Here is a 21352-nt window from a genome sequence, read left to right as displayed (position 1 = left end):
GGATGTGGCAGAACTGACCGAATTATTCCAACTTAAGTGCCTAAGTCCCGCCTTAGAGGCCAGACCACACTTAAATGGGAATAACCCGTCAATCCCTCGGATCTAGTCCGACGAGGCCACTGACAGGATCAAGTACCACAGTCTCACTCGATGGTGAGTCACAGAGCAAATACAATAAAGCATAAAATCATACATTAAGTAGTATTAAATTATTACATCATCATCGGAGTTGTTGCAAAAGTAGTCATTACTGTTCGAAGTGCAGCGGAATGAAACTAACGATAAATAAACGGAGAGATGGGGAAGCCTGTCCCATCACTCCTCATGCTCCTCCTCAGCCAAGGTAGGATCCCACTCGATTGTCCAACCCGGTGGCAAGATGGACGGCCAAGTCACTCCAGCAACCATGTCCTCCAGAGAACCTATAAAAATTATGCCACAAGCAAGGCTGAGTATACTAATACTCAGCTAGACTTACCCGGTGTGAGGAGTCTACTCCTCTACCTCTAGACATGCAGCTGTTTGGCTGTGGGGTTTGGTTGCCAAAAGCACTAGCTGAGTTTGTAAATCAAATTTTAGCTTTGTCAAGTTTAAGTGTCACTCTCTTAAGGCTAAATGTGTACTATCTACTCATACATGGTATCAAACATATTTAGCAATCAATCATATTGTATCAACTCATCACATTTCCACTTGTTACTCAATGCAGTACAATGGATCAAGCAGTCTCATTAGCTGCGAGAAGCAGACGATTCAAATCGAGTTTTTATCCTTGCAAGGTAAACCTAAACACACGACATGTAGGGGCACTCTGTCCCCACACACATCAACCGTCCCCATCGATTCCCCGTGAGCAGATTAGGGCTCACCGCCTTGGCATACAATGCCTCACTGACCTCGACTGTCGTCGTGCAGTGACCGCACTTGTACCCACCATAACCGGAATGGGAGACCACGTCTCGGGTCGCGTGAGGGGTAAAGTCCACTGCCAGGTTTAATCAGGTACTAGGCTTACCAATTTACCATATTTCTCGGCATGTGCTTAGTACGTTCAAACGCTTGACACAGGTATCCGCACGTTAATCCTTATTCCAATTTCCCATCTCGTAGACAACCAATCCCTATGGATTGTTGTCTACAAACCAGCATTATTGTGATATGAAAGTGGGTACAACCAATTCCTGACCTCGCGCGAGTGCTAGAAAATCACTCGACTTCTACCGAGATCCTAATTAATAAAGCAGCTACTCGACCTAGCATACTAGTATTCATCTCAATAGGATTCCTGAGATCATGCAACTAGGGTTTCAAGCAACTCCTACACTTAAGTGCACATTCAATCCTACAATCATTAAGTGTAGTAAAATAGCATAAATAACAGGTTATGCATAAAATCGGGGCTGGCCTTCCAAAGCAGTGGCAGGCAGATCCTCTGGTGCAGGCTCTGGTGCTGGCTCCGGGGCTACCTCCTGATCAGCTCCTTGCTCCGGCACGAGGATGTACTCTACGTCAGCGAGGTTGCAATCTATCGAATGCAATGAATATGTATGTCATGATTATGTAGGATTTAACAACATTATGTTATAGGAAGAAAACTAAGTTAGTTAGTAACTTAGGGTTTTCTTGGTCATACGTGGCCTTTAGTGGTTTATGCTTATCACTCTAGGTTTAGATTTTGTTAAGGATAAGCATAGTGGATTTGTATTTCCCTTGCATATTTCAGTTTTATAGGCGACCTGAATTGCATATAGTAAATTGCTAGTCTTCTCTATCTTTTTTTTGCTAGGTGATCTTTTACTGGTTATTATTTAGTCATTTAGTGAACAAAAGTTAGAGTCATATCTTGTTATATATTCAGTCATGTTCCTGTATTGATTATGTAGTGCTCTCTTTTTGGATGAAAGGAACAACCATATGACCGTGTCCTAGCAAAAGCTGAATAACAAGTGAAAAAAGCTGGAACCTCAAGCAAAGTTTGCATCAGTAGAGAATTTATAAATTCTTCCTTTGTGTGAAATCACCATACTGTAAGAATGTTCACTTACGTTTCTGAATAAGAACTTCAAGGGAAGTGAATAGTTCTATATGAGCAATCTTTGCTTAGTCTAATCTCAATATTGGAAACAAATTTAGGTAGCTGAGCTGATATATGGGCAAGATACTAAACTCATGATCACTTGTTTTATTGCTTCCCTCAATTCATGAGCATGGATCTATATGCTGGTCCAACAACTATAAAGCCTGTCATGAATAACATACCTTAGCAATAGGTTCAGCCTAAAAATTAACAATGTTGGTTCTATATGTATGTTTGGAATTCTATTTAGGGCTTTATGTTCCTAAATGATTTGTATCACTGTGGTTCAGTACTATCAATATGCATTGTGAATTGTGATGTTTTTGCTGCTATTTTGCTATACAGGTGAAGGAGCAAATAAGTTAGCTGCACCATGTTGTCAACTTGTATTTCAGAAATTTTTTCTTTATTATTTTAGCAATTCCATGATGCAGCTGATATTCTATTTGTCTTACATCATTTACCTTTTCTACACTCCCTAAGCTGATATTCTAGCTGGAAGGCAAGCAGATGCCCCTCAGGAAGCTCTTCAAGTGCTTGACATTGTACTACGTGAATTGCCTACCGCGAGGTGATCTTGAGCTAGTTATGTTTATTAGTTACTTTTTTCATGGCAAAAGTCAAAGTCTTATTGCCTTACATTTTCCTTGTGCAGGTATTCTCCTGTTGGTAGGTCATTTTACTCTCCCAACTTAGGGAGACGTCAAAAACTTGGTGAGGGATTGGAAAGTTGGCGTGGTTTTTACCAAAGCATAAGGCCGACACAGATGGACCTTTCACTGAATATTGGTTAGATACTGTCACTTCAACCTTTTTTTCTCTCATTGTTTATCTTTCAATTTCCACTTCCCACACATGACTTCAATTAGCTCCCAGTGTAGTTTATGGAATCAATATTGCTCTTTTCTTAGCATTTGATTTGTGGTCTTGCAGATATGTCCTCTACTGCATTTATCGAGCCTCTCCCTGTGATCGATTTTGTTGCTCAGCTTCTTAACAGAGATATCTCAGTTAGACCATTATCTGATTCTGATCGCGTGAAGGTTTGAATAATTACCTTACCTATTTGATAACAACTTCGGCTTATGCTTTGTTGGTGCTGAGTTACTATTGTTTTTGTTCCTCTCTAGATTAAAAAAGCCCTAAGAGGTGTGAAGGTTGAGGTGACTCAAAGGGGAAACATGCGCAGAAAATATCGCATTTCTGGCCTCACCTCACAAGCAACAAGAGAGCTATTGTATGTGTCTTTCATTGCTGGTATGAGGTAATAGCTAAAGAACAATGCAGTAACATGATTTGCTAGTTTCTTTGTGATAGATTCCCTGTTGATGATCGTGGTACTGTGAAGACTGTGGTGCAATACTTCATGGAGACTTATGGTTTTAGTATCCAGCACACCACTTTACCATGCTTGCAAGTGGGCAATCAACAAAGACCAAATTATCTGCCTATGGAGGTTAGTGTCCTCAACTGTGGTCTTCAACTATCTCCATTGAACTTGGATTTGTTATATTGTCTGCTTATCTATTTGAATGGTCTCTGAATGCTACATCCAGCTTCAGTATTATCATAAGTGCCTATGGCTTTGAAATATGAAATTTCAGGTTTGCAAGATAGTTGAAGGACAGCGTTACTCAAAGCGACTCAATGAGAAACAAATCACTGCTCTACTGAAAGTGACCTGCCAGCGCCCTCAACAGCGTGAGCTGGACATCTTACAGGTGGTCTTTATCATATGTTTTACCAGTGTCTACATCTTATGATTTCAAATGTTTAACCATTGTTTGAGTATAGCCTATGATTAGCAGTTTTTCAAGCCTTTTAGCATTAAAAGCACTTTTTACACATTTGCCTATGCATTCTTCAGGTTTTAGCTGCACTGCTTACTGTTGCTACTTGTCTTTTCTTAACATGATTATACATTTGCTCGTGCATCCAAAATGATCTCTGGCTCTCTGGGGTTGGAAACAACGTATCTGTAACAGTTGTTTGATTATTAAAATGTTTGTGTGAATTGTATTTTTCTGTAAATAGTGCCATCTGTTATTTCAGAATATTGTGTAATGCTTAAATACATGTGATTTAATGCCAGTTGTATATTTATGAGAATTTTGGTTTATTTTGTAGGATTCCGGCTCTCATCAAGTGACTCCTCCCCCTCACGATGACTTTGCGGACAAATGTCTCAATTCTAGTGGTGGAGCTACGAACAACAATTCAATGTCCTGATCGAGAGCGATGGAGCTAATGTTTGAACTTGTGTGTTTGAACTTGTGAACTAAAAATGTGAACTATGGATGTGAACTTTTGTGAATTTGTGAACTTATGCATTTGGACTTATGTGAATTTGTGAACTTATGTATTTGGACTTGTGTGAATTTGTGATATGAACATATATCCATGTGTTTGAAATCTGTATTGTATGTGATATTCTGTGTTGCATGTGATATTATGTGTGTCTAATTTTTCATTTCTGTATTTTTTATTTTTTTCTAGAAAAGGGTTAAGAACGTGGGTACCCACGTTCTTAACGTTAAGAACGTGGGTACCGTCGAACTTAATGGGCAGCCCTCGCCGACCCACGCAGGACCCATAAGTTCGACGACCACGTGGCCCCGTCGAACTTAAATGTAAGAACGTGGGTGCCGTCGAACTTATGGGAAAAAAATCGACGGCCCCCGTCGAACTTAAAAACCCAAGTTCTTAATGTTAAGTTCAACGGTACCCACGTTCTTAATGTTAAGTTCGACGGTACCCACGTTCTTAATGTTAAGTTCGTCGGGGCCGTCGAACATACTTCTCTAAGTTCGTCCAAAAATCGCCGTCGGCTATATTCGTCGGTAAACCCACGTTCTTATGGTAAGTTCGACGACCTATTACATTAAGTTCGACGGTTTTTCACCCACGTTCTTTAACCAGTTTCCTGTAGTGTTCCCTTGCATATTTCAGTGGACAATTTACAAAGGGTTTTAGGGTGACACTAATTTCCATCATTCATTTTCCCCTTCTTTATTTTCTATTTATGAATTCTAGTGTGGTTGAACTACAACAGTGATTTCAAAATTTTCAAAAATCTTGTAAACATTACAGTGGGTTACCCTTGGTCACTATAGTCTGTCCTATGAATTTGAGGAACAGAATAGAAAAAGTATGCCTTGGACAAAAATAACAAAAGTTGGGCAAAGGGGGTCACTTTGCACTACAACTCTTAACTAGGGGTGGGCTCTGTCTTAAGGGTCATTTTTCTTGCTATCTAACAGTAATCACAAGCCTCTGTGCCAAAAATCACAGAAGGTTAATTTGTGGTTATTTAGTTGGAATTTTCTAAAGTTTAATGTCAAAAAGGCACTTTCTACTATCTTGTTATTTGAAAAATGTCAAACAACAGATTTCATATTTTTCCTATGTTTTTAATAACAAAACATTAATCATCCCAAGGTTTGGGGTGTTTTCACTTTGGGGTTACTTTTCTAGGGTTTTTCTAAGTTTTCCTTGTTTTCTTAAAATAAAAGGTATCCCAATTATTTTGTACTAAACCAGAGTATAATAAATTTTTCTAGTGAACTAAACTGAATAAGTAGACTAACAAAAATATGGGTGCTCCCTGGTTCCTTATTTAAACCTTCATTAATATTTTCTTTAACTTTAGGCTAAAAAGGGTTTAAATAGTAAACTCTATCTTAACTGGGTGTACAGAGGGATTTACTATTTTTAAACAGGTTAGGAAGTGATTAGGTACTTCTCGAAATTTTCTTAACCTCAGTCTAATAGTGCATCATTTTTTCCTCTCATTATTTAACTTTTGGCCAAATCAATATTTAAATGAAAACCCTAAAGTTTTCTGTAACACTTAGGGGTTTTATATTTTTCTTAAGTAGTTTACATTATTTAAGATCTGGCAAAATTGGTTTGACTTCATTTGGGTGAATAAAACAGAAGATATGAATTATTCAAGTTCTGTTTGAATTTAAAACAGGTTAAATAAAAGGTTTCCTCGAAAACCACTTTGCACCGAAGTCCTCGGGTTCTTTCCAAACTAATCCTCTCAGTTATACCCCTGCGCTACTACTCCCCTGAGTCACTGACAATGCGCAAAACCCCCTAGCCTTTTCTTCTTCTCCCCCGCGGTCCCTCCCTAGGTTTAAACAGTACCCGCGGAAAAGAAAAGGGTGGCGCGGCTTACCGGCGGCGAGAGAGGTCCGGCGAGGGGCGGGGTTGGCTCCGAGAGGTCCTGGCGGTCACAGCGGTGTACGGCTCGACGGCGGAGGTGGTCGGAATCGTCCGGTCCACGTGCGCAGGCGGGTGCTCTCGTCGGCGGCGGGTGTTCTGACCAAACCACGACGATCTAGTTCAATCCAATGGCACGATGAGCTTCACGGGGCGACGTAGAGGCTATGTGCACAAGGAATCGAAGAATGGAGCAAAGGATTACCCGGTCTACGTTCACAGGCGGTCGGGCGAAGTCCGGCGACCGTGGACTGGCTTCTCCGGCGAAGCAAACTCCGATTCCTTGCTCGGGGAGCTTCACTGAGGCGTGCACAGTCTTCTCCGAGGGTTGGACAGGGTTGGGAAGGGCTCTGCTGGCCGGTCTACGGTGGCAGGGGCTCGAGTGGCCGCGGGCACGCCGTGCACGGGGCAAACACCGGTGGTTTCGGGCTCCGGTGAGGTCGAGCATGCGCAGAGGAGTACGGTCGACGCCTGAGGGTGATTTATAGGCGCGGGCGCGAGCAACAACGCCGGCTGGGCTTTGGCGCGACGCGGGGCACGCGGGGTCAGGCGCGGGCGTGCTCTGGTGCGCGCACAACGCGTCGAACACGTGGAGGTGTTCATCTGCCCGTGTTCAAAAGCTTGCTGAGATCGCAAACGTGCGAATCTTGGCAAAAATCCGGCGCAGACCTCTTCCTGGCACCTATGGCTATCTCTTGTATGTGAGTTCCAAGGGAAGATATCTCTTGTATGTGAGTTCCAAGGGAAGATAAGCCCTAGGTCAGAAGATATGCGGACGCCAAATCTGGCTTGTCTCCCTGCCCGCTGCGCGACAAAAGTGATGCCAAGACATGTCAAATGTCAAGGGCTCGGTCTCAACCTTTTCCAGGGGGTGCCTTAGGTGGTATGCCACATTTTTGGTATAGAACTTAGGTGGTTTTGGTGTCATCTTCAAGGTGAACACGATGGATCCTTAGATTAGGTGTAGATTTTGACTTAGAGAGAATTAGAGAGCTCTAGCTCTTTCTCTACTTAAGGAATGGATTTGGGGTTTCTTAATGGGTCTTTTTGCAATGTTCCCTCTCCATATTTGTGGATTAATGTGTCACTTAACTTTAGCCAAGGTTTAGGTCATGATTTGCACATTTGCTTAATCTCTCCCCCCTTCAACCATGGTGTTTAGGAGATAGGGGTTCAAGAGGGGTCTAGGGTTTACTCCCCTCTTGTCCAAAGTGATAAGTGCACCAAAGGCTTGGGTAATGCTCTTGGTCATTCACCTTTCTTGGTTAACACATGGTCCCCAAGATTCTTATACTCTTCTCCTTAAGTTTCTTCCACATGTGATGATGGGCTTGGCTTGTGTAGTCTTAAGTGGAAACCCTAAGTAACACCTGAGGTGTTACAACCCTCCCCCCTTAAAGGAATCTCGTCCCGAGATTTTAGGGAGAGCCCTTTGGTGGGGTGCCAAGAAGGTGTGCTGGTGTGTTGCCCCTTTCTTTGCTCAAGTCTCTCTAGTTAACTGCTCTTCGATTGTCATTCTATTTGCGACTTCAGAAGGAAGTCCTTTTTAAGTCAAAACCACAACTTAGACTACCCTTATCATCTAAGTTTTCCTTATATTTGTATTCAAAGGGCAGGTGGGGGTGGGGTTTTGGGTTACGTACCGACTCCTTTGGGCAGAAAGTCGGGGAAGCGAGAGCGTAGAAAATCCTCAGTCTCCCATGTAGCTTCTTCTACTGAATGGTGACTCCACTGAACCTTATACATTTGGATCGACCTTGCCCGCGTTGACCTCACTTTCTGATCCAATACCTTGATGGGGTACTCTTGATAGGACAAGTCTGGTTCTATCTCAATGTCTGGTTCAGGTAGCACTTCAGTGGGTAGGCGGACACATTTCCGCAGCTGAGATACATGAAACACATTGTGAACTGCTGACATGTGGGGTGGTAATTCCAATTGATAGGCTACGGGTCCACAACTTGCTTTGATTTCATAGGGTCCAATGTAGCGAGGAGCTAACTTGCCCTTGATTCCAAATCTCTGGACACCTTTGGTTGGTGACACCTTCAGATAAACATGATCTCCCACTTCAAACTGTAGAGGCTTCCGCCTCTTATCATGATAGCTCTTCTGCCTGGCCTGAGCAGCTTCTAGGTTCTTCTTAATGACCCTGACCTTTTCCTCTGCTTTAAGCACCAAATCTGGCCCAAATATTACCCTCTCTCCTGCTTGAGACCAATTTAGCGGGGTCCTACACCTTCTCCCATACAAGGCTTCAAAAGGTGCCATCTTCAAACTGGACTGGTAACTGTTATTATAGGAGAATTCTGCTAAAGAAAGACACTTGTCCCAATCCTTTCCGTAGTGTAACACACATGTCCTCAACATGTCTTCCAAAATCTGATTTACCCTTTCTGTCTGGCCATCCGTTTGAGGATGGTATACTGAGCTTCGTATTACCTGGGTCCCAAGTGATTCTTGTAGCTGCTCCCAAAAGCGTGCCACAAACAATGCTCCTCTGTCAGATACAATGGTCTTTGGAATGCCATGCAAACGCACTATTTGATCAACATAGATTTCTGCATAATTCTCGGTCTTGTGGGTGGTATGCACTGGTAAGAAATGAGCGGTCTTGGTCAATCTGTCCACAATAACCCAAATGGAATCATGGTGCCGGGAGGTATTGAGCAATCCCACGTTAAAATCCATGTAGATGTCCTCCCATTTCCAAGATGGTATGGGAAGGGGTTGCAAAGGGCCTGCTGCCTTCAAATGACTGAATTTGATTCTCTGGCAGGTATCGCACTCGGATCTGTACTTGGCAATTTCCCTCTTCATTCTGGTCCACCAGTATAAGGATCTAAGATCATGATACATCTTGTTACTGCCGGGGTGCATGGAGAATTTTGAAAGGTGGGCTTCATCCAATATCTTCTTTCCGAGCTCAGGGTCCTTGGGAACAACCAATCGATCTCCAAACCATAGAATTCCCTTGCTGTCCTGACGGAAGCATTTGTATTTTTCTGCTTTCTGCTTGATCATTTCCTTGATAACCTGAACACCCTTGTCTTCAATCTGTGCCCGGACTATTTTCTCTTGTAAGGTGGGCTCCACCGAGATGTAACTTAAGGCACCTGATGAAAAAAATTCCAGGTTCAACTTGCACAACTCATCACACAGGGTGGTAACTCTTACATCCATGCCCATACAATTGCACTGGGCCTTTTTGCTCAAGGCATCTGCCACAACATTGGCTTTACCAGGGTGGTAATGCACCTCCAAATCATAGTCCTTGATTAGCTCTAACCATCTCCTCTGCCTCATGTTAAGATCTGCCTGCGTGAAAATGTATTTGAGACTCTTATGATCAGTGTAAATGTTACAGTGAGCTCCCATCAAGTAATGTCTCCATATCTTGAGAGCATGAACCACGGCTGCTAACTCTAGATCATGTGTAGGGTAGTTCTGCTCATGGGGTCTGAGTGCTCGGGAGGCATAAGCAATTACTCTGTTATCTTGCATTAAGACACATCCCAATCCCGTACCAGAAGCATCGCAATAAACTTCAAAGGGCTTTGTGTTGTTAGGTTGAGCCAGCACTGGGGCTGTTGTCAAATGCTGCCTCAGTGTATGAAAGGCATCTTCACACTTCCGGCTCCAATTATACTTGACTCCCTTCTTCAACAGTTCAGTCATTGGCTTGGCAATTCTAGAGAAATCCGGAATGAATCGTCGATAATACCCTGCCAAACCCAAGAAACTCTGAATCTGCCTCGCTGTAGTCAGGGGTTTCCAATCCATTACCTCTTGTACCTTCTCAGGATCAACTGATATCCCATTCTGAGAAATTGTGTGACCCAAGAATTTAATTTCCCTCAACCAGAATTCACATTTAGACAACTTAGCATAAAGACGATGATCGCGTAGTCGCTGAAGCACGATGTGCAGATGCTTAGTATCTTCGTCTTCATTCTTGGAATAGACCAGAATATCATCAATGAAAACGACCACGAACTTGTCTAGCTCTGGCATGAATACTGAGTTCATAAGGTACATGAAATAAGCCGGGGCATTGGTCAGCCCAAAATACATCACCAAAAATTCATAGAGCCCATATCTGGTAGAGAAGGCCGTCTTGGGAATACCACTGGCACGGATCTTGATCTGATGGTAACCCGAGCGAAGATCTATCTTGGAGAACACTTTGGCTCCCACCAACTGATCGAACAAAACATCAATGCGGGGCAGTGGGTATTTGTTCTTGATAGTCACCGCATTGAGAGGGCGGTAATCAACACACATTCTCAAACTCTCATCCTTTTTCTTCACAAATAAGGCTGGGCATCCCCACGGTGAAGTACTTGGGCGAATGAACCCCTTGTCCAACAACTCTTGTAGTTGCTTTTTCAGTTCAGCCAATTCCGTGGGAGGCATCCTATATGGTCTCTTGGAGATAGGAGCAGTCCCGGGTTGCAATTCAATGGTGAACTCAATGTCTCTATCAGGTGGCATTCCTGGCAATTCATCCGGAAAAACATCTGGGTAGTCACAGACCACTGGGATCTTTTCCACTGGGGACTCTATCATAACGAAGGCACAAGAACGGGTACAACCATGGTCGGGCAAATTTAGTGTGGCTTCACCACAAGTCGGTGAGTGCACCTCAATGGCCCTAGCTGCAATATCAATAACTGCCTGATGCCTTGTTAACCAGTCAGTTCCCAATATGATATCCACGCTATCCAAACCCAATACGAGGAGGGTGGTTTTAATTATTAGACTACCAAACCTTATGGGCACATGTCTGTTGACTTGATAGGTGGCAAACCTGCCTCCTAGTGTCGAAATTGTGATACCCCCATTGGTGTGGTGAAAAGGCAATTGACACTTGGCACTAAATTTGGCACTGATAAAACTATGTGATGCACCAGAATCAAAAAGAATAATAGCAGGATAATTCAAAACTGTAAAGATACCAGTCATGACGGGTGCTCCCTCTGGAATATCAGCCATGGTGGTGAAGTTCAGCCTACCTTGCTTCACTTGCACCTTCTGTCTCTTGCTTTGATTCTGATTAACATTCTGCCCCTGCCTCTGCTGGTTTCTGGGGAAATTCTTGGCATAATGTCCGGTGTTGCCACATGTGAAACACCTGTTGTCATTTGCCTGGCGATATTGCTGCTGCTGTTGATTGTTCCTCTGAGCTAGAAACTGGGTACGGTTGGGTGCCTGCTGCTGCTGCTGTGGTCGGATCACCCAACGTCCTTGCTGCTGTTGCGGTCCCCTGTTCTGAGTATCAGACACAATCCTGAAACGCTGTGGCTGAGCTGAAGGTCCTGCCACAGGGGTCTTCCTCTTCTTCTCTGCCTGACGAGCTGTGATACAGTCCTCCTGAGAAATGGCCATATTGACCAACTCATTATAACTGTTGGCCCTGACTGTGTTGAGGCGGTCACGGAGCTTAGTGCTGAGCCCCCTTCTGAACCTGTCCCTCTTCTTCTCGTCCGTGTCTGCATGATACCCAACATACTGGCATAGGTCATTAAAGGCCTGAGCATACTGTAGCACTGTCCGGTTCCCTTGAGTGAGTGCCAGAAACTCATTGAGCTTTTGGTCCATAATACCTGCTGGTATATGGTGCCCCCTGAAAGCTGCCTTGAACTCTCTCCATTCCACCTCTCGGTCATCTAGCTGCATAGCAAGAAAATGGTCCCACCAAGTCCTCGCGGGTCCATGAAGCTGCTGGGTGGCGAACCTGACCTTAGTGACCTCTGAGCAAACTCCATGGAGTAGCGGGAATTTGGATTCCACTACTCTCAACCATACATCCGCATCAAGTGGGTCCTCTGCCCTGATGAACAATGATGGCTGGGTACTGAGGAACTCCTGGTAGGTGGCTGCTGTGGGGTGACGCTGATGATCACCACGACCATAGTGCTGGGGTGGAGGCTGACGCTGAGCTAGCTGCCTCAAGATCTCATTCTGCTGAGCCATTAGCTCTTGCAGAGTAGGAGGCGGTGGCGGTAGTGGAGGAACGCGCTCATTTTGACCACGACGCGCTCTCCCAGCCATCTGAAAAATCACATATATTTTCAATAACACATTTTTGAGGTTCAAGGTTCAATCGCGATGAAAGAGTCAAAAGGCGAAATTGATAGATTCTTGCATAATTATAAAAGATTTCACAAGGCATAAACTTTTTTTCTTAATTTAAGACTAACATCATCCATAAACCATGCTTCCAAAAGAGTTTATCGCGATTACATCAATAGCCCAAAAGACTCAACTCTATCTAGCCTAGTACCCCAAGGGTGCAAAAGCTAAGCTAGCTTCGAGGAGTCCTACCATCACCGACTTCTAGCTCTATCCCTGAGACCTAGTGAGCGAACGAGGCAACACTCGACTCGGGGGAAGGTGGTCTCCCTGAGCTAGTAGTGTCCAAGCTGGAGGCAGGCTCCTCTCCTCCCTCAATGTCGACATCCTCGTTGGCCTCCATGTCCTGGATCTCCTGGTGATGCATATCCAGGTGCTCGTTAGCCTCCGCAAGCTGCTGCTGAGTGTTGATAAGCTGATCCTCGAGAACCTCGATGGTGTTCTCCCTGGTCCCTACTAACTCCTCAAGCTCTTGGATCTCATTGGACAGTTGTTCCACCTGTAAGTCCTTTTCCACCATCTCTGTGGACAAGTCAACCACAAGCTCCTCTCTGTTATCCAGGGTGATCTTAGTTGCCTCCAACAATGCCATCAGATGGGACATTACCTCACCACGCATCACTGGAAGACGGTACAGGGCATTCATGCACCGCACTGTCAAGTGAGCCGTCTGGCCTGGGTAGATAGCCTAGATGTCCTTGGCATGCTCCACTCGGTCCTTCCACATTGGGTCGTCCTCCTTCTCAGTGGGGAACAAGCCAATGGGGTGAGTGGACAGCTCCAAGGGGTGGAATCCACAGAAAGTGGTCAACCCGTGAAGAGCAATCGCCTCGATCGTATCCTCTGCCCGGTATCCAAAAGACTCAGAGTCCAGCGAACGCCAGCTTGGCTGTAGGGGATGAGGCTCAAGGTCATCCTCACCCTACAGGGGGGCACTCGGTGCTTCTCGAACTGCTGCACCGTGTACTGAGGAGGCGTCGTGTAACCAGCCCCTGAAATACCTCCCACAAAATACAGGGAAAGCCCTCTCGTGCAAGCCCGTCAGTGTGGGACAGTGCATTCCCTTCGTCCGAGGATCCATGGGAAGTCATCTGTGTACGGTTAAGCGTAAGTAAAAGAAAAAGAATTATAAAAAGAAAATGGAATCACAACTCAGCCTCTCTCTAACTATAACAATGGTACTGGGGTACTTAGTTGGTCATCATTTTGTATTAAGGTCCTTACCCAATTATCCATTAGTTTAATTAAGAATGCATGCATGCTCGTCCTGAACGACCTCACATCAATGTAAAGGGAATAGGGAAGAACTCCCATCCCTCATAGTAGCCTGTAGGGCTTAATCACTTAGCCACCTAACTACCCCTCTATCATCCTAAGGCTTCCGTCCTAGGTCTATCCTGATCGTCCTACGACCTATCCAACATTTGTTTCTTTCAAGTTTTACTTTGGAAAAGGATGATATTTATAGTTTATTGATTCCTCTGTGGTGGTACAAGCTCCGATACCAGTTGTGGCGGAACTGACCGAATTATTCCAACTTAAGTGCCTAAGTCCCGCCTTAGAGGCCAGACCACACTTAAATGGGAATAACCCGTCAATCCCTCGGATCTAGTCCGACGAGGCCACTGACAGGATCAAGTACCACAGTCTCACTCGATGGTGAGTCACAGAGCAAATACAATAAAAGCATAAAATCATACATTAAGGAGTATTAAATTATTACATCATCATCGGAGTTGTTGCAAAAGTAGTCATTACTGTTCGAAGTGCAGCGGAATGAAACTAACGATAAATAAACGGAGAGATGGGGAAGCCTGTCCCATCACTCCTCATGCTCCTCCTCAACCGAGGTAGGATCCCACTCGACTGTCCAACCTGGTGGCAAGATGGACGGCCAAGTCACTCCAGCAACCATGTCCTCCAGAGAACCTGTAAAAATTATACCACAAGCAAGGCTGAGTATACTAATACTCAGCTAGACTTACCCGGTGTGAGGAGTCTACTCCTCTACCTCTAGACATGCAGCTGTTTGGCTATAAAGTTTGGTTGCCAAAAGCACTAACTGAGTTTGTAAATCAAATTTTAGCTTTGTCAAGTTTAAGTGTGACTCTCTTAAGGCTAAATGTGTACTATCTACTCATACATGGTATCAAACATATTTAGCAATCAATCATATTGTATCAACTCATCACATTTCCACTTGTTACTCAATGCAGTACAATGGATCAAGCAATCTCATTAGCTGCGAGAAGCAGACGATTCGAATCGAGTTTTTATCCTTGCAAGGTAAACCTAAACACACGACATGTAGGGGTACTCTGTCCCCACACACATCAACCGTCCCCATCGATTCCCCGTCAGCAGATTAGGGCTCACCGCCTTGGCGTACAATGCCTCACTGACCCCGACTGCCGTCGTGCAGCGACCGCACTTGTACCCACCATAACCGGAATGGGAGACCACGTCTCAGGTCGCGTGAGGGGTAAAGTCCACTGCCAGGTTCAATCAGGTACTAGGCTTACCGATTTACCATATTTCTCGGCATGTGCTTAGTACGTTCAAACGCTTGACATAGGTATCCACACGTTAATCCTTATTCCAATTTCCCATCTCGTAGACAACCAATCCCCATAGATTGTTGTCTACAGACCAGCATTATTGTGATATGATAGTGGGTACAACCAATTCCTGACCTCGCGCAAGTGCTAGAAAATCACTCGACTTCTACTGAGATCCTAATTAATAAAGCAGCTACTCGACCTAGCATACTAGTATTCATCTCAATAGGATTCCTGAGATCATGCAACTAGGGTTTCAAGCAACTCCTACACTTAAGTGCACATTCATTCCTACAATCATTAAGTGTAGTAAAATAGCATAAATAACAGGTTATGCATAAAACCGGGGCTTGCCTTCCAAAGCAGTGGCAGGCAGATCCTCTGGTTCAGGCTCTAGTGCTGTCTCCGGGGCTACCTCCTGAGCAGCTCCTTGCTCCGGCACGAGGATGTACTCTCCGTCAGCGAGGTTGCAATCTATCGAATGCAATGAATATGTATGTCATGATTATGCAGGATTTAACAACATTATGCTATAAGAAGAAAACTAAGTTAGTTAGTAACTTAGGGTTTTCTTGGTCATACGTGGCCTTTAGTGGTTTATGCTTATCACTCTAGGTTTAGATTTTGTTAAGGATAAGCATAGTGGATTTGTATTTCCCTTGCATATTTCAGTGGACAATTTACAAAGGGTTTTAGGGTGACACTAATTTCCATCATTCGTTTTCCCCTTCTTTATTTTCTATTTATGAATTCTAGTGTGGTTGAACTACAACAGTGATTTCAAAATTTTCAAAAATCTTGCAAAAATTACAGTGGGTTACCCTTGGTCACTATAGTCTTTCCTATGCATTTGAGGTACAAAATAGAAAAAGTATGCCTTGGACAAAAATAACAAAAGTTGGGCAAAGGGGGTCACTTTGCACTACAACTCTTAACTAGGGGTGGGCTCTGTCTTAAGGGTCATTTTTGTTGGTATCTAACAGTAATCACAAGCCTCTGTGCCAAAAATCACAGAAGGTTATTTTGTGGTTATTTAGTTGGAATTTTCTAAAGTTTAATGTCAAAAAGGCACTTTCTACTATCTTGTTATTTGAAAAATGTCAAACAACAGATTTCATATTTTTCCTATGTTTTTAAAAACAAAACATTAATCATCCCAAGGTTTGGGGTGTTTTCACCTTGGGGTTACTTTTCTAGGGTTTTTCTAAGTTTTCCTTGTTTTCTTAAAATAAAAGGTATCCCAATTATTTTGTACTAAACCAGAGTATAATAAATTTTTCTAGTGAACTAAACTGAATAAGTAGACTAACAAAAATATGGGTGCTCCCTGGTTCCTTATTTAAACCTTCATTAATATTTTCTTTAACTTTAGGCTAAAAAGGGTTTAAATGGTAAACTCTATCTTAGCTGGGTGTACAGAGGGATTTATTATTTTTAAACAGGTTAGGAAGTGATTAGGTACTTCTCAAAATTTTGTTAACCTCAGTCTAATAGTGCATCAATTTTTCCTCCCATTATTTAACTTTTGGCCCAATCAATATTTAAATCAAAACCCTAAAGTTTTCTGTAACACTTAGGAGTTTTATATTTTTCTTAAGTAGTTTACATTATTTAAGATCTGGCAAAATTGGTTTGACTTGATTTGGGTGAATAAAACAGAAGATATGAATTATTCAAGTTCTGTTTGAATTTAAAACAGGTTAAATAAAAGTTTTCCTGGAAAACCACTTTGCACCGAAGTCCTCGGGTTCTTTCCAAACTAATCCTCTCAGTTATACCCCTGCGCTACTATTCCCCTGAGTCACTGACAATGCGCAAAACCCCCTAGCCTTTTCTTCTTCTCCCCCTTGGTCCCTCCCTAGGTTTAAACAGTACGCGCGGAAAAGAAAAGGGCGGCGCGGCTTACCGGCGGCGAGAGAGGTCCGGCGAGGGGCGGGGTTGGCTCCGGGAGGTCCTGGCGGTCACAGTGGTGTACGGCTCGATGGCGGAGGTGGCCGGAATCGTCCGGTCCACGTGCGTAGGCGGGTGCTCTCGTCGGCGGCGGGTGTTCCGGTCAAACCACGGCGATCTAGTTCAATCCAATGGCACGATGAGCTTCACGGGGCGACATAGAGGCTATGTGCACAAGGAATCGAAGAATGGAGCAGAGGATTACCCGGTCTACGTTCACCGGCAGTCGAGCGAAGTCCGGCGACTGTGGACTGGCTTCTCCGGCGAAGCAAACTCTGATTCCTTGCTCGGGGAGCTTCACCGAGGCGTGCACAGTCTTCTCCTAGGGTTGGACGGGGTTGGGAAGGGCTCTGCTGGCCGGTCTACGGTGGCAGGGGCTCGGGTGGCCGTGGGCACGCCGTGCACGGGGCAAACGCTGGTGGTTTCAGGCTCCGGTGAGGTCGAGCGTGCGCGGAGGAGTACGGTCAACGCCTGAGGGTGATTTATAGGCGTGGGCGTGAGCAACGGCGCCGGCTGGGCTTTGGCGCGACGCGGGGCACGCGGGGTCGGGCGCGGGCGTGCTCTAGCGCGCAGAACGCGTCAAACACGTGGAGGTGTTCATCTGCCCGTGTTCAAAAGCTTGCTGAGATCGCAAACGTGCGAATCTTGGCAAAAATCCGGCGCAGACCTTTTCCTGGCACCTATGGCTATCTCTTGTATGTGATTTCCACGGGAAGATAAGCCCTAGGTCAGAAGATATGCGGACGCCAAATCTGGCTTGTCTCCCTGCCCGCTGCGCGACAAAAGTGATGCCAAGACATGTCAAATGTCAAGGGCTCGGTCTCAACTTTTTCCAGGGGGTGCCTTAGGTGGTATGCCACATTTTTGGTATAGAACTTAGGTGGTTTTGGTGTCATCTTCAAGGTGAACACGATGGATCCTTAGATTAGGTGTAGATTTTGACTTAGAGAGAATTAGAGAGCTCTAGCTCTTTCTCTACTTAAGGAATGGATTTGGGGTTTCTTAAGGGGTCTTTTGCAATGTTCCCTCTCCATATTTGTGGATTAATGTGTCACTTAACTTTAGCCAAGGGTTAGGTCATGATTTGCACATTTGCTTAATCTCTCCCCCTTCAAGCATGGTGTTTAGGAGATAGGGGTTCAAGAGGGGTCTAGGGTTTACTCCCCTCTTGTCCAAAGTGATAAGTGCACCAAAGGCTTGGGTAATGCTCTTGGTCATTCACCTTTCTTGGTTAACACATGGTCCCCAAGATTCTTATACTCTTCTCCTTAAGTTTCTTCCACATGTGATGATGGGCTTGGCTTGTGTAGTCTTAAGTGGAAACCCTAAGTAACACCTGAGGTGTTACAGTGGATGAACTCGAAGCACTATGGATGCTCTGTCGCCCATCCACTTGCGCCGGCGATGTGGCCGAGCGGCCATCGTCGTGGTGTACGTCGTTCGCCATGATCATCCCACACCGTGACCATTTCACCACATCGCTGCTAGCCGTAATAGCTCACTTGTGACCGTAATAGCTCCTCAACCAGTGATCGCCACGGTAGATCGCAGCGGTGACTCATCCCCTCTCTCCGGCCGCCAGCACCCCATGGCAAAATTAGGAGCCACCGCCCTTGGAAATTATAAATTGGTGTTCCAGCCTGCTCCGCTAAGTAATTGTGCACCCAGTGAACCAGCCCTCACCTCCAATCGTCCCTCACAACTCCCCAATTTGGGATTCCCCTAAATAAGTCAAGAATTCTGTCGTGAGTGAGCTCGCCATGGGCAGCGCTCTGCGGGTCCGTTCACGCCCTCCTCTCTCTCGTTTCAATACCCTTGTATGCTATAGATGCTCATCGACCCAGCCAATTGAACTAGACCTAGGTAGATCACCGGGAACACCTCGGATTATCCTTGGTATGCGCCATCACCGTGGACAGAGAGTTCTTGACCTGGAACTGTGCAATTAGTTGAGGGATTCTTGTCGCTGGGGTTAGAATTAGGGGTCAAGCAAAGAAGGAGCCTAGCCGTTGTGTTTTCCGGCCAGGGTAAGCTCGCCGGAGCCACTGCTCCACCGTCCATGGTCGGGGACCTCAATTCGCGAAGGAATAGAAAGTCAGGGGCCTCGACGTAAAATGTCAGTGACACATAGGACTAGTGCGCAGGAGTCTTTACGAGTTATTTAAAAGAGCAAGGTCCTCTGCGCAAAGTGAACACCGCGGGCGCGCGTGGGCGCGCTTTCACCTGTACGTGGGCCAACTTGGGCTAGTTTCAGCCCATTACTATTTATGCTTTCTCTTTTTCTTTTTCTACCAGACTTAGGAAATCCATCGAAAATTATAGAAAAATGATAAAATATGAGACCAATTTTGTTGGACTCCTAAATTTCTCTAGTATTTATGAAAAATAGGTCCAAGATTTTTAGTCCAAACTAGGAATTATGTAGTATTTAAGAAGGCCAAAACCTAGTCTCTTAGAATTTTAGAAATTATTTAATAACTCCAAATATATCTCCAAACTTTTTGGATAAGCCTAATATGATAATTAGATCCCATGAGTGAAGTTTGTCTTGCTTTGGACATTGTTTGATGCCTAAACCAAAAACCCTAGCTCCTTAGGGTAAAACTGTCTAACCCTACTAGGGTATTGACAAAGAAGACCATAGTTTCCCCGGTGCACTGTGAAGGAAAGTTGTATTCAAGATACAACTTGGTGTATCTTTTCTATTATTGCATTTTCATAAGCATTACATGAGCATTCATGGTTATATATGGTTATAGATAGAAAACAAAGAAGTGAATGTTGAAGAAGAGGAGACTGCTCCATCAACAGAAAATCCTCCTGCCGAGAACTGCTTTTATTTTGATATTTGTAGAGCAGAGCCCGACTCCCCTACAACACAAGGCAAGGCCCGGTGCATTTGCCACCTCCTTGCTATTTTAAACTCTTTATCACTTGAATGATGCATTAGGTGATAGGAGTTGTGTGTTAAACCAATTGCTGCATTTCCTTTCTTGGAACTGTTTACCATTCCTTGATTACATGTTTTATCAAAAGATTTTCTGATGCTTAGTCCTGCTTTAGAAAAACAAATGTTTTGTTTTAAACAAAAGATGATGCTTCAAGTGGAAAGGGATGTTTTCAAAAATAAAACTTGATGGTGGATCCATCATGGCCATGATGGGTTCAACAACGGACAAGATGTACCTCTGCCAGGTACCAAACTTTGGGATTTTAAATGATAAAGCTAAGACCGGATGGGTGACTTGCACGAGAAGAGAGTCTCGGTGTAGTGTCTCAGTCTGAGTCGATTAAGGACCGCGTCGAGGTAGGCTTGCTAATTGAGGACCTTTTAACTGGTCACATGCCTCATCATGGGTAAGCTCTGCCTTAGGCAGACTAATACCAGAAAGGCCAACACGCAATGGGAGTGGAGAGATGGCGAGAGTAGCGTGTACCCTCCGTGGCAAGAGGCTGGACGGTGGTGTATCTGTGCTCTCGGTTGGCGTGAACCCGGTCTGGTCTTAAGAAACCCGGTGGTGAGTTGACATATGCAAGGGTTAAGTGCTACATAGGTCGTGTGATTGGAGATCCCCAGCTGGGTATTAATCGATTCGGATCGTCGTTACTTCTCGGACATGAAGACTTGGATAGAAAGGGGTTGATAAAAGGATGGCTAGTATAGGCCAAGTTCTTGAACTAGGATAGAAAGAACTCTAGTAACAGGTAATGACTTAACTTGCTAATAAAACTGGATTTTTAAGGCTCCACTATTAGTAAGCATTTTTGCAAACAGAGTCTTGATTCTTGATTAAGCCTTACCTTGACTCCCTCAAGCCAGCATATCCTTGAGAGTCTTTTCTTTTGACAGGTAAGACTTGCGAAAGTACACTCAGTACTCAGGGTTTTCGAACCCATGTTGTTGTAGGTGAGGAAACAACAGACTTTTGCTGTTTTTGCTCTAAGGTGGTGCCAAAAGAAGAACTTCAGTAGTGAAGCCGCGGGATGTTGTTGGCCTCCCACTTGAAAAACAATAAACTTTTATGCGGGAGGGGTTTTTGCCTCCCAAGTTTGTAATAATAATACTTATGCACTCATACCCCTGGTTTTGTAATAACTATAACACTCTTTCTATATTTTGAGGAATGTAAATTAAGTTATTGTAATTCGCTTCCGCTTATTCGTTCCTCCAATGTGTTGTAATTTCTGTGTGACGGGTGAAACGCTCTTGGGCGAGGAAAAGGATACAGATACCGAACTTGTCGAGTAATTAGGTGCATCTACAGGGTTGTCCAAGGTCCGTTGGACAAAGACAACTGTAGGTGGGCCTAATAACTTGGGAGGTTCCATCACAGCTGGTATTGGAGTGAAACCCATATCTTCAGATATTATGAAGCATTTCAAAAAAGAATTTTCAAATTCTTAT

General features: G+C 44.4%; 1 long non-coding RNA gene across 1 annotated transcript; it reads left to right on the top strand.

Annotated features, from left to right (window-relative positions):
* The first annotated feature begins 2504 nt into the window (after positions 1–2504).
* On the top strand, positions 2505–3314 carry LOC103638388 (uncharacterized). The gene is made up of 4 exons (XR_558746.3): positions 2505–2648; positions 2733–2866; positions 3011–3120; positions 3208–3314. It is a non-coding gene; the product is annotated as an uncharacterized lncRNA (long non-coding RNA).
* Positions 3315–21352: the final 18038 nt, after the last annotated feature.

This window comes from Zea mays, chromosome 9 (genome assembly GCF_902167145.1).
Source record: "Zea mays cultivar B73 chromosome 9, Zm-B73-REFERENCE-NAM-5.0, whole genome shotgun sequence".
Taxonomy (NCBI): Eukaryota; Viridiplantae; Streptophyta; class Magnoliopsida; order Poales; family Poaceae; genus Zea; species Zea mays.
The sequence above is the reverse complement of the archived record's forward strand: the minus strand, read 5'-3'. Positions and strand labels throughout refer to the sequence as shown.